Raw genomic sequence first — 16284 nt, forward strand, 5'->3', positions numbered from 1 at the left:
ATAAAGCACGGCTACATAGATTTTCAGGACGGAGGCGAAACTTATATACTTGCTTCTAGACAAACTACGCACTAAATTTTTTATTTTTTCCCATTCAAGAGATGAGCCGATTGTTCTTGCTCACCCTAACACTTACACATGCATGTTATTTTCTTGAAAACCTTGAAAAAAAAACACATTATGAAAGCGAAATTTAAAGACAAACTTTCGAGAAAATATTTTCTGAAAAAGGATTTCGTGGATATCAAATATTCATACCTTGATGGCCATTTTGACAGCATTTTCAGTGGTTCTTCTATCATTTTCAGGGGAGTAAGTCCCCATACCAAATGTTGGTATGGCCATTCCATTATTCAGTACCTGATAATTGTCTCTCATTCTTCTTTTAAATCCTCAAATTATCTCTCTATTTGTATTCACAATTTGCATGGAAAACTCCATATTTGGATTGGCTTATTTATACTTAAATTCTAGAGGGAAAAATACCCATTTAATGTAATAAACTAGATTGTTAATCTTCGAAGTAATTACTTGAAAATATTATAATAGAGAAATGAGGGGATCTTCCATGTCTTGAGAGATTCCCCAATTCTAAAACAGTATCTTAAAGTACACAACACTTAAAAAAAATTATTCTTTAATTTAAATATTATAAAAAGTTGAAAACCTGAGTTTTGCTATATTTTTTTTGGGGTTTTAAAATATTTTTAACAAAATACATTAATATCAAATTATTATTAAAAGATAACTAAAATTAATTTTTTTCCCCTATTGAACACACTGCTGAAAATTCATTTTTGATCAGTTGATTTTCTTTACAAAATGACATGAAAAAAATCATCAACAAACAGAACATTAATCTTTTACAATCAATTTTTCAGAATGTTTTTTTTTTTTTTTATCTTCAATCCAATATGTTTTGAGAATTAAAATTTTCAGCCAATGGCTCATATCTCATCCCACACCAAAATTCCAAATTTGATGACGAATTTTCATTCGTGATACCCAAAACTAACAAATTCAAATTATAATGAGTACAATGTTGCATTTTATTATATTTTTAAAGAATAATGTCAAATGTATAAAAAAAAATATTGATTTTTACTAACAATTATATTGTGATTTCTTCTAGTTATCTGATGATATTTTGATATATAGAATTTTTACATCGAGTGTTTTGTGTTAAAATTATTGTACAAATCTCATTATAACCGTAGCATCATGACTCTTAATCAAGTCAAATCAATCTGCATTTCGAAAACCTATTTGCATAAAATTCAAATATTAATTCATTTGACAGAACTGATTCAATTAATCCTCAATCACAAAAGATCACTATATTAATTAATTAGCTTAATTCATTTTGGAAGGGTGGGCTGTTGCCTGTTGACTTTGTATTGTTCCTTATTTATACGCATTGACTTATTTCTTTGTAATAAAAATAAATAAATAAATAAATCGAGTTTTTGATCAGGCTGTTTTCTCAAGTACTTGTTTATTGAAAGTCAATCGCCGCCGTCTTCTCCGCAGATGCCCCGGCGGCTAGGTGGCGTTTGGGTATGAGTTTGACCAAAAAAATAAAAAGAAAAATTAGAATGTCAAAAGGTTGACTTAATTCATATACATATATATATATATATATATATGTATATAATTAAGTCTCCCATTTTAAAGTCAAATGTACTTAGCTGAAAATATTCACAATCAAAAGTGATTATTGGAGGATTTAGTCAAGCTCTAGGGGACTATCTATCACGTTCCAAATCAACATAACTACTAATCACAATTCTATCATATACACACACAAACATTAACTTGCACGTAAGTGTTGTTTTTCGATACGTACTGAGTAAACCTTCGGACTAATTTTCATCTCTTTTTGTTTTTATCCTTTTGATGATCGTAAAATACAGTAAATCGATGTTATATCAGTATATAAAATTTCTTGATCTATATATACCATTTTTTCTCTTATGACTTAAGTGTCCAAGTTTCATTTGACTAATCATAAGATAAATGAAACAACTTATCTTCTCCTGAGAGATAAATCCAAATACGGTCATAATCTATACTATCTTTATCCTATATATATATATATATATATATAGAATCAAACTAACCCTAATCTTCTATAATGCATAAACAACAGGAAAAAACATTTGATTCGATGTATAAAACTTGAAATTTTCGTCAGTCAGTCTCAAAACTGACATAAAAATTGGTCTGCAGTAAATAATTTTAAAATCTTTAATTGCTTCAAAAGTCAAAACAAATTTAAATAAGATCGAAGGACCTGTCCGCTTAAATCTCAGAAGTTCTACGCATCCCTAAATAGATTTTAAGACGTGGTTATAAGATTTGAGTACTGTTCTTAACTTACATTAATCACCGACCTAATTATATCATTTTCAGTACTAAAAAATGATTATCTAATAATAGTTGGTACTTGTTTATGTTGTTGTCAAATATCCAAAATTTGCACGTCTTATATTAAAAAAAATTGATTATATATTATATATACATGCATATGTATATATATATATATATATATATATATATGTAAATTACCATATTTTATATTTTTTACCGTATTTGATCTATTTATATTTTTGTGAACAATTTTGATTTTTGATATAAAAAATAGTGTATTTTTAAATTAATAAATTTGAAAGATAGAAATAGATAGTGAAGCAACAACATACAAACAAGACATCAATGAACGACCACCCAACCTCCGATCGATATCCCAATGCACCTCTTCATATGCATGCATCTAAATTTAATAATATACGAACGATCGAAGATTATAATTATAATATATAATGTTTTTGAAAAAATTGCAAATACATGCGAATTTAACAAGCTTGGGAAAAAAACTGGGAAAATTTTATTTTTATTCCAGTAGAATTACTTTTTAGGGATTTTAGTCTTTTATGTTAGACAATTTTAGTCAATTTCTTCGATATCAGTTTTTTCCCTGAAAAATGTCAAAATTTGAAAGATTGAAATTTTATAATATAAATGATCGCAAATATGTATATATATAGGACAAAAAATAGAACTTTTCTTACAAAAGAATGCAGTTGACCAAATTTTATCTAATAAAAATGATGATGATGATTATAAAATTTATAATTACAAAGATATGGATTTAGGAACTTGAGGTCCAATGCATGTTGGGATTTCAACATGTGGTTTAAAGATTATGCCACGTTCTTCCATCGGGCACAAACAGACCGTATTAATAATCGTAAGAAATAATATTTGAAATTTGAATATTTGATAGTTGATATATTAAATAAAAGAATATCATTTTTCTACGTTGATAGAGCTATTTCAATAAAAATCGGTGTTACAAAATCACACAAAAGTGTGTTAATATAAGAGTCTCTTACCTAATATAATAGTAAATATGATGTGTGTTGCACGTGAGAAATATTTTTATGTCAACGTAGTTGGTTTCATATTTTTTTATGTCATCTAATGTTTTAGATGAACATTCTTTTAGTGCACGTCTTTGTATTTCGATGATCAAAATATATCTTCTCATACGTTGTATTATTTTATTTTCAAGAAAAAAATTATTGAACTTAATGAATGAAAAAAATAAATATAACACAAATATGACATAATGTTAGTTTACATTTATGGTATCTTCAAGAAAAAACAAGATTATCCAAAGGACATTCGAGTTGGTGGAGTAGGTGAATGCTCGATTTTCTCTACCAACACTTTTTCAGGAGAGCTTGTAGCACAAAGCTTGCTTAGACTAATATGATGTTAGGATCGGGTGATTGTTAGAAGGAGATGTTGAATAACAATCACAACAATTTTTTTCTTTAATTCAGTTGGATGAGCAATACATGAATTGTATTCTTGTCATGTCAATATCAGTGAGCTAGCATGTTGGTTCTGTACGGAAGAGGTTTATTGATAAATTGAACACACAAAATGGTTAAGTAAGAAAATTAGTTAGCTAGGTAAACTGAAGTGTGCAAAACGAATAAAATTGACACAAGTAACTTTATGGATGTTCGAAGACTGAATTTCTTTTACGTCACTCCTTCTTCCTAGATTGCGAAATATTTTACCTTGTATTGCTAATTTTGTGTAAATTTATGTTAAAACCGTTTCTAATTATTGTTTTTGTGGATTAGAAATGAAAAGTACTACAACGAAAGACAGATGCTAATGATGGAGATGTTGGACTAATTGAAATAGAAGGTTACTCAATGTTTTCTAACAAATTTTTTTATCAGGAATGGAGCAATTATTTCTCAAATTGTGTGAATTACAATTAAAGTTGATAGAGGCTTCACCTCTTGTGCCTCGGTTGAAGATCCAAAATCTTTCTATAAGCAACTCAATAGTCCATGCAATGCTTAAACACTTTGAAGTAGAGACTTGCAGCTTTTGTTTTGAAAGAAATATCATGGTGCCATTCACTTCTAGGAATTTCTCGGTCGTTATATGTTTGCCTATCGTTGATCAAACGATTAACACCGATTTAAAATAGGGTTATAACTTCCTTCAACACTATTTCAAGGGAATCAATTGTGTTATGATCATATATGTCATCATAGAAAAGCTATTTGAGTTGGCAAAGAATGAGATTGAAATTAATGATTTTTTATATTTTTATTTTACTGCTTTTTAATTGTGATATTTTTCCTATTAGTGATTTTGGCACACCAAAGCTTATTTTTCCATACTTGGACAACTTGGAAACATTTTTTTGGGTATACTTGGAGAGATGTAGCTTTTAGGTTTTTGTGTGATGAAATTGAATATCATCGTGGATTCTCAAAAGTGAAAAAAGATAAAAATTATATGGGAGGTTTCATAGTATTATTGATGGTATTTTCTATTTTTTTTTCAAGCTTATATATATTATCTGTTGAGTTAGTAAATGCTAATCATTGTATTTGTATAGGCTTTGGTTTATAAAAGAGTTCTTATGCTTGGTGAACTTTGTGTTTTACATTGTTTTCCTCGTTTATTCAAGTGGGGAAAGAGAAAAATTTTCGTTAATCCTAAAGGTCTAAATGCTGCAATAATGGTTGTGAGAGGTTTGCGCATTTTAATCTATATCATTTTAAAATTTTGTTTAAGTGTATTATTAAAATTAGAAATTTCTCTTTTTTTAGATTATGCCGAGGAAAAAATACTTGTTGATGGTATAGAAAGAATTGGTGAGGTAAATATTTATAATTCATGATGGCAAATTTATTAATAGTACATTATTCAATCAATTAGCATGATTAATTAACACTTCTATTTTCAGGTTCATTTTTGATACAATGATTCAGAATTATTGGATCACATAAAAAGGCTTGAAAATGATATTAAAGTTTTGAACGAAAAAATGAAGTGGTTGAAGATGCTGCAATCTGATTTGGCTTTAAAGATGCTACACATATGTATGATGAATGTAATACCGAGCAAGATGTAGATGGAGATGTTGATCCAGCTGTTGAAAGTTAGAATGAAGTGGTTGACAACAAAGTGAAAATGAACATAGGCGACAATGTTAAACTGGAGAGTTTTGTTAGAGTGGTTGTGGACGAAGTGCAAATGAACACAAATTATGGAGACAACGATTACGTAGCTAGCAACATTGAAGAAAAAGAGATGATTATTTATAATCCAAAATCATCTATTGTGAACGTTCAAACCGGTTGAAAAGAGAAAAGATCATGACTACGACACTCTCAGTACAACCCCAAATCGGAAGAAAAAGCAGCATTCAACCCAATTCGTGGAGGTGATAGTTTCAATACATACGTTCGATAATACCTACCAATATTTTATGATTTTGTAGTGCTAATTTTTTTTTTTATTGAATTTTGTATTTGCATCTTTTTTTTCTTTTTTTTTTTTATAAGATGACACTGATATTGAATGTACAACTGAAAGTGCTATAGAGGAATCTTTATAAGAGTTCCGAGGAAGACAAGACTAAAATAAGCATGATCATATATCGACAGAGAAACATTATTGAAAAGTACATCTGCGAGGATATTTTGGCGTAAAAATATCTTAATTTTTTTTATTTTTCTGAAATCATAATTTGATATTTTATGTTTGTTTGAGTTGTTAAGATTGTTATTTTCGGCTTATAGTGTTCAGTTTGGCAAGATGATGTCGTAATATTATATGTGCACGAGTTAATGCTTTGTTTTTGTTTTTGTTTTTTTTTGTTTTTTTTTTTTGCAGCGAACTACAATATGACCTTGTCCATGCCTATTTCAATATTTTGAGCAATAAAAAGCATATGGTCATGACATATATTGCATGTTTCAAAGTGTCTAGGTAGACATCATCGATGTTAATTAATGAATATTTTCATCAAAAGGATAGTTAACAATATTTCTAAAATTTATATAGATTAACGTGATTGGGATGCTCGAAAAAACAAAGTAGAATATGGTCAAAATAAATATTTTTCAGAATTTACATCAAAGTTAGACAAGAGTACATTGAGTAAGCTGTCAGAACTAAAAAAAAGACGTTTAAGAAGGACATAAGAACTTAATTTTCCCGATTAGTTACATAGCACATTGGATCTTGCTCGTGTATACTCCAAGCAATAAGTGTTTCACACTAAAAAATTCAATGAGTGATGTTGTTTACAAAAACATGACAAAGAAATTTTTAAACTGAATATGAAAATAATATTTTTTTTTAAAAAAAACGCACATCTTTTAGAATTGATTCAAAAATTAATATTGATTAAATTTCTTGTTTAGGCCAAATTTATGTTTGGATATATTTAGAATATGAAAATTTGTGATATTGGCAAAGGTGAAGTGATAGCAGTAAAGAGTCGGAAACAAGGAAATTATTTGAATTGTGGCATTTATGTTTGTCTATGGGGTAAATGCTTTGCTAGATATAAGCCGGTATTTTGGAATGAAAAATTAGAGACATCAATTGAAGGATATAGAGCTCGGATTGCTTTGGTGAATTTGTCTGATCCACGAGGCTTGTGTCTGTGATTAGAGGAATATTTATTTAACAATGCATGTTCAAATATTTATTTGTTTTGTTTTTGTGATGATGAGGATAACTATGTTGTTGGGCGCAATAATTGTCTCTACTTAGTAGAGCGATCGAACCGTGATACTTGAGTTGCTATGCGGTTTAAAAGATTTGAATTGCAGCATTACCACCAACTATAGCTTTTGGTAAGCAGCAATCAGTCGGTCCTATAATTTGTATCAGAGCCCAGGTCACGGGTTCGATTCCCATTGATTGTAAGGAGTGCAATTATTGGGAGATAGATTGTTGGGTACAATAATTGTCCCTACTTGGTAGAACGATCTAACTGTGGTGCTTGAGCAGCTATACGGTTTAAAAGGTTTGAGTGATCGAACCGTGGTGCTTGAGCTGCTATGCGGTTTAAAAGATTTGAGTTGCACTATTACCACTAGCTATAGCTTTTGATAAATCGGGAAGCATTCTGTCCTACATATGTTGTTTTTTCTAACTTGGTGTTTTCATAAGCAAATATGGTGTTGCCATTGCTACTTATGTATGACCCCTTATAGGTTCCATGAATAACATACCTTGTTATCTCTTTGTCCGCCCAAACTTTATCATACTTAAGTTCTATTCTATAATATCTTTGAATGTCTTTCATCATTGTACATGGGCGATATGATGACTCTCCCATTAACTTCTCATTCACAATGTTAGCTACCCATGATATATCAGCTTTAATGAAACCTCTAGTTCGTAAATTGTCTTCCCCACAACTATGGCTTAGGTTGCACTTTCTTATGCTGAATGAATTGTTCAATTTATATTTGGAAGCATGAATTTTTCACTCACAATTCTCTTTGGTGAAAACAACTAAGATCTTATCACTATCATTTTTCATATAAGGAAAAGATCTTTTGGTGGCAATGACATAGTTTTTAAGACAAATCCTTAATTTTGCAGCATCTTTAAATGTTTGTCCAACATCACGTACGCAATGAATACAAGAATCAATACAATTGCTTAAAGTGCCAACTTCAAGCTCGTGACCTCCATCAGAACAAATTTCATCATCGAAATTTGACCTTACCATTTTAATGCAAATCAATATAATATATAAGCAACCACTTCAATCTTCGTTTAAAGACAATTTACTTGAACTATAAACTATAACACATTTTTATATGTCATTAATTAAATAATATACAAAATCAATAATGAAACATAATAGTCACGTGATGCACATAATAAAAAAACTATAAAAAATTTTATCAACTTTGCAAATTCTGAAAATTGCATTCAAATTAAAACAACAATGCAAATAAAAAATAAAAAATTTGCCTCTCAACATTTATTTTACCCTAACTCTGATCATCTTTTGGATATGCTCTCAATTTGATTATGTTTAATTTCAAACAATTATGAATATTTATCATGTTTCAGATATCATCATTTTCGTTCAGGGTTACTGCAATTTTCTCATGGGGTGCTATGTATTGCAATGCCATTAATTCATGATTAATAGCATCACATTTTCGTCTTACACTCTGAAAAATATATAATAAAGTTGTGTTGTTATGAATTGAAATCAAATAAAGGCTATTGGTGTAGCAACAACTTCCAAGAACCGAAAAATTAGTGCTCTCATATCCGGATTCCATCAATAAATGACCATTAAATATATGAAAATTTAAAAATTTACTTTGTCAATTTAGGCATCAATAACAATAGATATCCAAAAGAGAAAACTATTTCTACAATTTTTTAACAGTATTAAATTTGTATTCAATATCATTTTTTTGAGGAAAAAAAATTAAAATTCAAGTAAGTATCAAAATAGCAAATGAATACGATAATATTCATGTTTAGAAGCTCATCTACAAACCCTCCTTAGGTAGGGAATATTGGAACATTTCATGTTTGGCAATTTTGATTTTGATGTTAATAAAACTTGTTATTGTGTTTCTAACATATTTACTCAAATGTGAAGTTATTAACACAAGAAGCAAGCCGAAACTGAATTTTGCACAAACTGAATTTCTGGCAAGCTTCGGTATTTTGATTATATCTCTCAACTGGATGATCCAAATGACAACTCGCCAACCTGAATGAAAAGAAAACTCAATTTGGAACAAGTCATATTTCACATCAGTTGGGCAAAATCGAAAGTTATCTAGGTCAAACCAATCATAACTGATCATGACTGATCGCACGAAGACAGCAATCAGTTGGGTTTGAGCAGCTGCGGTATTTTGGTCATATCTCTCAGCTCGATTATCAAAATGATGCGATTGAGTATGCGTTGGAAATATAAGACGATGATCTACAAATCATCTTCAAAAGTCAAAGTCTAAATCGAAGCTTAAGATACTGATAAATGACGATGAAGCTACTGGTTCTGCACAAACTGAAATCAGCTAGGATGATTTCAGCACACAAGCTGAACTGAACTGAACCAGTTGCAGACCAGCTGAAACTGAACCAAACCAGTTGAACTGAACCGGCTGAACTAAACCGAACCAGCAGCTGACCAACTGAACTGAACCAGCTGCTGACCAAATGAACTTAACGCTCAGTTGAGTACCAAAGTTGACCAGTCGGGAAAAAGTCCAGCAAAACAAAATTGATCGTTGCAAGCTCAGAAACAGTACGGAAACTTTTCAAATGGTCATATTCTTGTGTCTAACGTATATATCATTGTTGGGGCTTATAAATATAACATCTTGAAGATCAAACAAGAGCTTTTGAAGAGGATTCAAAGCATGGGCAGTTAGCATGAAGAAATCAGCTAGTTGAGAGCACAAGCCCTTGTGTGAGGATACATTTGAGATATATATACACTGTAAAAAATAAATTTCTCACACATAATCACTAACACATATACAAGAGAGTTGAACTTCAAAATTTAGTTGAGTGAGTCTTCACACAAAGACGTAAAACAATGTGTTTGTAGTCTTTGCATATGAGACATTAAACAATATGCTGATGGTGAGGTGTTGCCTATAATCTCGAGTGCCAGGAGTTCAGTTTAGGCAGTAGGTAAGTCCTAGCTGAGTGGTTTTGTATAAAGAGTTGTATAAACCAAAGTCTTCTAGTGAATCCTTCCCAAGGGGAAGAAGGGGTGACGTAGGAGCATTTGAAGTCTCCGAACATCCGTAAACAAATTCGTGTCTATTTGTTTATTGCATTTACTTATCATTTTCCATAGTTTTAAAGAATATTGTTGAAGCATTTTATGTGTTCTTCAAATACCAAAATATTGCATACAAAGTGTTTGATAAAATGCTTCAACCAAAATATTTTTACTCATTCAACTTGTATATATTTTAAATGGTTTATAAAATGTTTAATCGGTTTCTACGAAGGATTATTTCGAGTGTCTTCCGCTTGGTTTGAAAACCAAACTCGATTGAATCCATCGGTGTTCAATATTTCAAGAACTGAGCCATTGTAGCTCAACGACGATTACCCCCTAATCGATCCTAACAGGGAATACTAACTCAAATAATTGAGATAATTGAATTACATAAAGTAAAATCACAACCGAACCAAACCACCATGTTTGCTAAGTCAATATTGAAGCAGAAACTCAAATTCTTCACATTATATTTCAACAAAATCATTCAAATATTTAGATACTGATTTTAAAAATTATTTACTGCAAAATCATCCTAATATTTAAGTAATTATTTTCAAATTATTTGATAAAAGGTAAGTGAAGTCACACAAAAATCGTGAAGAAAATAAATCAATTGAGAAGCATAAAAATGCATAACATAGTTTAAATTAACTCAATCTCGAAACAAACTCATAATCAATCAAAGCAGTATGATGACCACTTCCAACCGTGATTGGTTTCTTGGTGACTACTCAAAAATCAATATTTTCATACATATTTGAGTATTCAAATGACAAAAAAAAGTATATGGAGACTCAAATTAGGTGCTTTGTATGTCAAAATAGGTGCTTACTCGAACGAACTCATAAAAATAAAACATAGATCGTCTGATTTGGTTGTCACAACTAAAATAAAACATCACACATAAAATGCATGACATGTGACCAAAATAGACTCATGTTCATGAAAACACAGATTTGTTATTTGTTATTTGTTTGACCATATAGATTGAATACAAATTTCTCAAAACTTCTAAATAAGTAGGTAGGTTAAACAAAAACAATCTTGTATTCATTAATTACAGATAAAAACGTTAAATGTGAGAAAAAAATCAAAATCTCATTTTTCTATATATGAATTTCATATACATTTAAATTTGACATCCAAAATTACTAAAACACAATGACAATAAACTACTTACACTACTGAGTTTGACCTTGAATCGTTTTTTTTTTTTTTTTTTTTTGAAGCCAGAATGGAGGATGATAGATAGGGTATATGGATTTGCTTGGTGTAGGGGCCTATAGATTTGGTTGAGGGGAGGTGAAAATTATTTGGGCCGATGGATTTGATTTAGGGGAAGTAAATTTATATTTTTATGTAAATAATTTAAAGGGTAAAAAAATAAATTTAATTTTGTAGGGAGTTAAAACTATATTTTGATGATTATATTTCATAGGAACTGATTTCTAAAACAAAGATTGACATAAAGATTTTACTTTAATTTATCCCCTCGTCCCATTGCATAAAATTTAATATTCTATTGAAAATTATTTAAAGAAGAGGATAATTAAATAGTATATACTAGCGTTCAGTGACATAACTGTAAAGTTACTAATAAACTCATACCAATAAAGTTAACTAAAAAATATTATGGAAGACAAAACTGTAAAGAAACTTTGGTGTCACATTAATATACTAAAATTAATTAGTATGAGGTGCTTCAGTTTAATAATATAATATGTATGCCTAATTAATATCAGATAACATAATTTAATATGGTATGATGTTAATTATATGGAAAATTTTCTTAAGAAAATCAATAAACAGACAGGTAAATACATAGTTGTAGTTATTCTTACAATGATTATATACAAGAATAAATTTTTCATGTGATACAATATAATCGTCGACATAAAAATAACCAAATACATGTATGGTCCATTTAGATATAGTAAATACTGATAACACAGAATAGATATTCAAATGTAATTTACTCTCAAACCCCATCATTAAAATGCTTAAATGATCTAAATATATCTCGTTCGCTCGCTCGCTAATTTTTGGGGTAGCTTCAAATATGATTTGATCATATTCAAAGGCATTAAACTCGAACAGGCTCGATATTTCAAATCAAATTCGAGTCCAAATTATTTTTTCATCTGGATTCAAATGGCGTAAAACTAAACGAGTTCACGATCCCAAGCCATAATTTTGTTAAGTTGATTTAGTCAAATAAAAGAGCTACTCTTCTGTAGTTTGTTAGGATAGATTTGTTTCCAATTTTTTCTCATTTGGTTGTTAACTAAGCTTGCTTAGTACTGCATTTATATTTTCGGTTGTAAGGCTATATATAGCCATGTTCTGCTGAAATAAAGGTGATCATTGTTTTCACCAAAGTTGGCTTGTATCTGCCTTAATATTCAAACAATTGGTATCAGAGCCAGATTCTATTGTGCAGTAATTTTTTGAGTGATCACAGAGAGAATGAGCGACGACAAGACTTTGACGACAATTCCCCACTTTGATGGTCATTATGATCATTGGAGTGAGCTGATGGAAAATTTGCTCAGAGCCAAGGATTTATGGATTTTGGTGGAGAAAGGATTCAACGAACCTAAACAAGGAGTTCAATTAACTGAATCCCAGCAGAAGCAACTTGCGGAGGCTAGAATCAATGATCACAAAGTCAAACACTATCTGTTCCAGGCCTTGGATCGCACCGTCTTTGAACAAATCTTGGATCGTCGTACATCCAAGATTATTTGGGATTCCATGAAGCTCAAGTTTGGAGACAACCCCAAGGTGAAGAAATCTCTTCTCAACTCTCTCAGAAGAGAATTCGAAGTCCTGGCTATGAAAAGAGATGAAACAATCATAGAATATTTTGCAAGAGTTATGACTGTCTCTAACAAAATGCGCAGCAATGGAGAAGAGATGCCCGACTCAAAGATTGTGGAGAAGATCCTGCGGACCCTCACTGAAAAGTTCACCTATGTTGTGGTGTCTATCGAGGAAGCCAAAGATATTGACAACATATCCATCGATGAATTACAAAGTTCATTGGTGGTACATGAGCAAAAATTTCGAAGGTTGAACAACGAGGATGAGGATCAAGTTCTGAAGGTAGAGGACTGGTCTGGATCGAGAGGCAGAGGAAGGACACCTTCCAGAGGTAGGGGTCGAGGAAGAGGAAGGACACCGTTTAACAAAGCAGCTGTTAAATGCTATAAATGTCACAACTTGGGTCATTTTCAGTATGAATGCCCAGAATTGAACAAGGAGGCACATTATGCAGAAATAGAAGAGGAAGATGAATTATTATTGATGGCTTATGTGGACTTACATGAAGCCAAGAGAAGTGATGCGTGGTTTATAGACTCTGGTTGTTCAAACCACATGTGTGCTAATCAAGGTATGTTTACAAGCTTGGATACCACATTTTGCCATACTGTTAAGCTTGGTAACAACACCAGCATGAAAGTTGTTGGAAAAGGAATTATCAAGTTGAAATTGAAAGGAATTAACTATGTTATTGGTGATGTATACTATGTACCTGATCTTAAGAATAACCTCTTAAGTGTTGGGCAACTTCAAGAGAAGGGATTGACAGTGAAATTCAAGGAAGGTACATGCAACATTTCTCATCCCCAGAGAGCCACAATTGGAGAATGCCTTATTAGCACAAACAGAATGTTTGTTCTGTTAAATGAAACTGCTGGCAAAGTCTCTGAGGACAGATGTCTCATTATCAATACTAATGATCAGTCTCAGCTTTGGCATCATCGTTATGGACATCTCAGTTATAAAGGACTTTGCTTTCTACATCTCAAGCAGATGGTGAGTGGATTGCCAAAAATCATAGATTCCAATGCAATTTGTGATGCTTGTTTGAAAGGAAAACAACATCGTGTTCCTATTCCCAAAAGAAGTCAATGGAGAGCAAATGAGAGATTACAACTAGTTCACGCAGACCTCTGTGGCCCCATCTCACCAGCATCAAATAGCCATAAGAGGTATGTATTGTGTCTTATTGATGATTTTTCAAGGAAATCTTGGATCTATTTTTTGGCAGAAAAATCAGAGGCTTTCTATTTGTTCAAATGCTTCAAAATGTTAGTTGAAAAGGAAACTGGAATGCCAATCAAGTGTTTGAGAACAGACAGAGGAGGAGAATTTAATTCTACAGAATTCAATGATTTTTGTAAGCAACATGGGGTAAAAAGACAATTGACCGCAACTTACACTCCACAACAAAACGGAGTGGCCGAACGCAAGAATCGCACAGTGTTGAATTTGGTAAGAGCCATACTATCAGAGAGACAAGTGCCCAAAACTTTCTGGCCAGAGGCTGTTCGATGGATAAATCATGTCTTAAATCGATCACCCACCATTGCTGTGAAAGACATGACCCCAGAGGAGGCATGGAGCAAGAAAAAGCCATCAGTGGAGTATTTTCGAGTGTTTGGTTGCGTGGGACATGTCCACATACCAGATGCTAGGAGAATCAAGCTTGACAATAAAAGTGTAAGTTGTGTATTACTTGGAGTTAGTGATGAAACGAAAGGCTATAGAATGTTTGATCCAACTGCCAAGAAAATCATTGTGAGCCGTGATGTAGTCTTTGATGAAGATAGTATGTGGGATTGGGATGCAAACTATAAGAAAGAACAAACAATGGAATTAGAGTGGGATGACAACACTGAAAACATTCCAGTTGCTGCAGAACAAATTGTTGATGGAGCTGGAAGTTCATCAGAAAGTGAAGAAGATTTGGTACCAGCTGATACCTCACCAGTGACTGAAGAAGGATCAATACTCAGGGAGGGCAGACACAGACATCCTCCAATCTGGATGTCAGATTATACAGCTGGAGAAGGCCTATCTGAAGAAGATGAAGCAGCCTTGGTACTTATGGCGTCTTCTGATCCTACAAACTTTGAAGAAGCAATTAGAAGCAAGAAATGGAAGCTGGCCATGGATGAGGAAATAAAGTCCATTGAAAAAAACCAAACATGGGAGCTAGTTGAACTACCTATTGGAGCTAAGAAATTAAGAGTGAAATGGGTCTATAAAACCAAACTAAATGAACATGGAGAAGTGGACAAGTACAAAGCCAGACTAGTGGTGAAAGGCTACTCTCAACAATATGGAATTGACTACACAGAGGTATATGCTCCTGTGGCCAGGATGGACACCGTAAGGATGATCATAGCTTCGGCAGCACACAGAGGTTGGAAGATATATCAATTAGATGTAAAGTCTGCATTCTTGCATGGGGAATTGCAGGAAGCTATCTTTGTAGAACAACCAAAAAGATTTGAGAAGAAATGGAGTGAGCACATAGTATATAGATTACAAAAGGCTCTCTACGGCCTAAAACAAGCACCTAGAGCTTGGTTTAGTCGAATTGAGTCCTATTTTATCAACGAAGGCTTTGACAGGAGTCCAAGTGAACACACACTCTTTGTCAAGAAAAATGGAGGTAACATTCTTATTGTTAGCATCTATGTTGATGACCTGTTATTCACCAGAAATGATAAAGATATGGCGTATGATTTCAAAAGCTCTATGAAAAGGGAGTTTGATATGACTGATTTAGGAAAGATGAGATTCTTTCTTGGAATTGAAGTCCTACAACAGTCTAATGGCATTTTTATATGTCAAAGAAAATATGCAGCTGAAGTGTTGAGTCGATTTGGTATGGAGGAGAGCAATTCTGTTCGAAATCCCATTGTTCCAGGGCAGAAGGTTGATAAAGATGAAAGAGGGACGTTGATAGATGCAACCCAATACAAACAGATGGTAGGAAGCTTAATGTACTTGACAACAACTCGACCTGATCTTATGTTCGCTGTAAGTCTCATTAGTCGCTTCATGGCAAGACCTACACAACTACATTTTGCTATAACAAAAAGGATCCTGAGGTATTTAAAAGGCACTGTGGATCATGGTGTGTTCCACAAAAGGGGATGAACTAGTGACTTAGTGGCATTCACAGATAGTGACTATGCTGGAGATATAGGGGATAGTAAGAGTACTTCAGGATATGTGTTTATGATGTGTGGAGGAGCCGTAGCATGGTCTTCAAGGAAGCAGCCCATTGTTACCCTATCAACTACTGAGGCTGAGTTTGTGGCCGCTGCTGCGTGTGCTTGCCAAGCCATTTGGATGAGAAGAATTCT

Source organism: Primulina tabacum, chromosome 17 (genome assembly GCF_025594145.1).
Source record: "Primulina tabacum isolate GXHZ01 chromosome 17, ASM2559414v2, whole genome shotgun sequence".
Classification (NCBI taxonomy): domain Eukaryota; kingdom Viridiplantae; phylum Streptophyta; class Magnoliopsida; order Lamiales; family Gesneriaceae; genus Primulina; species Primulina tabacum.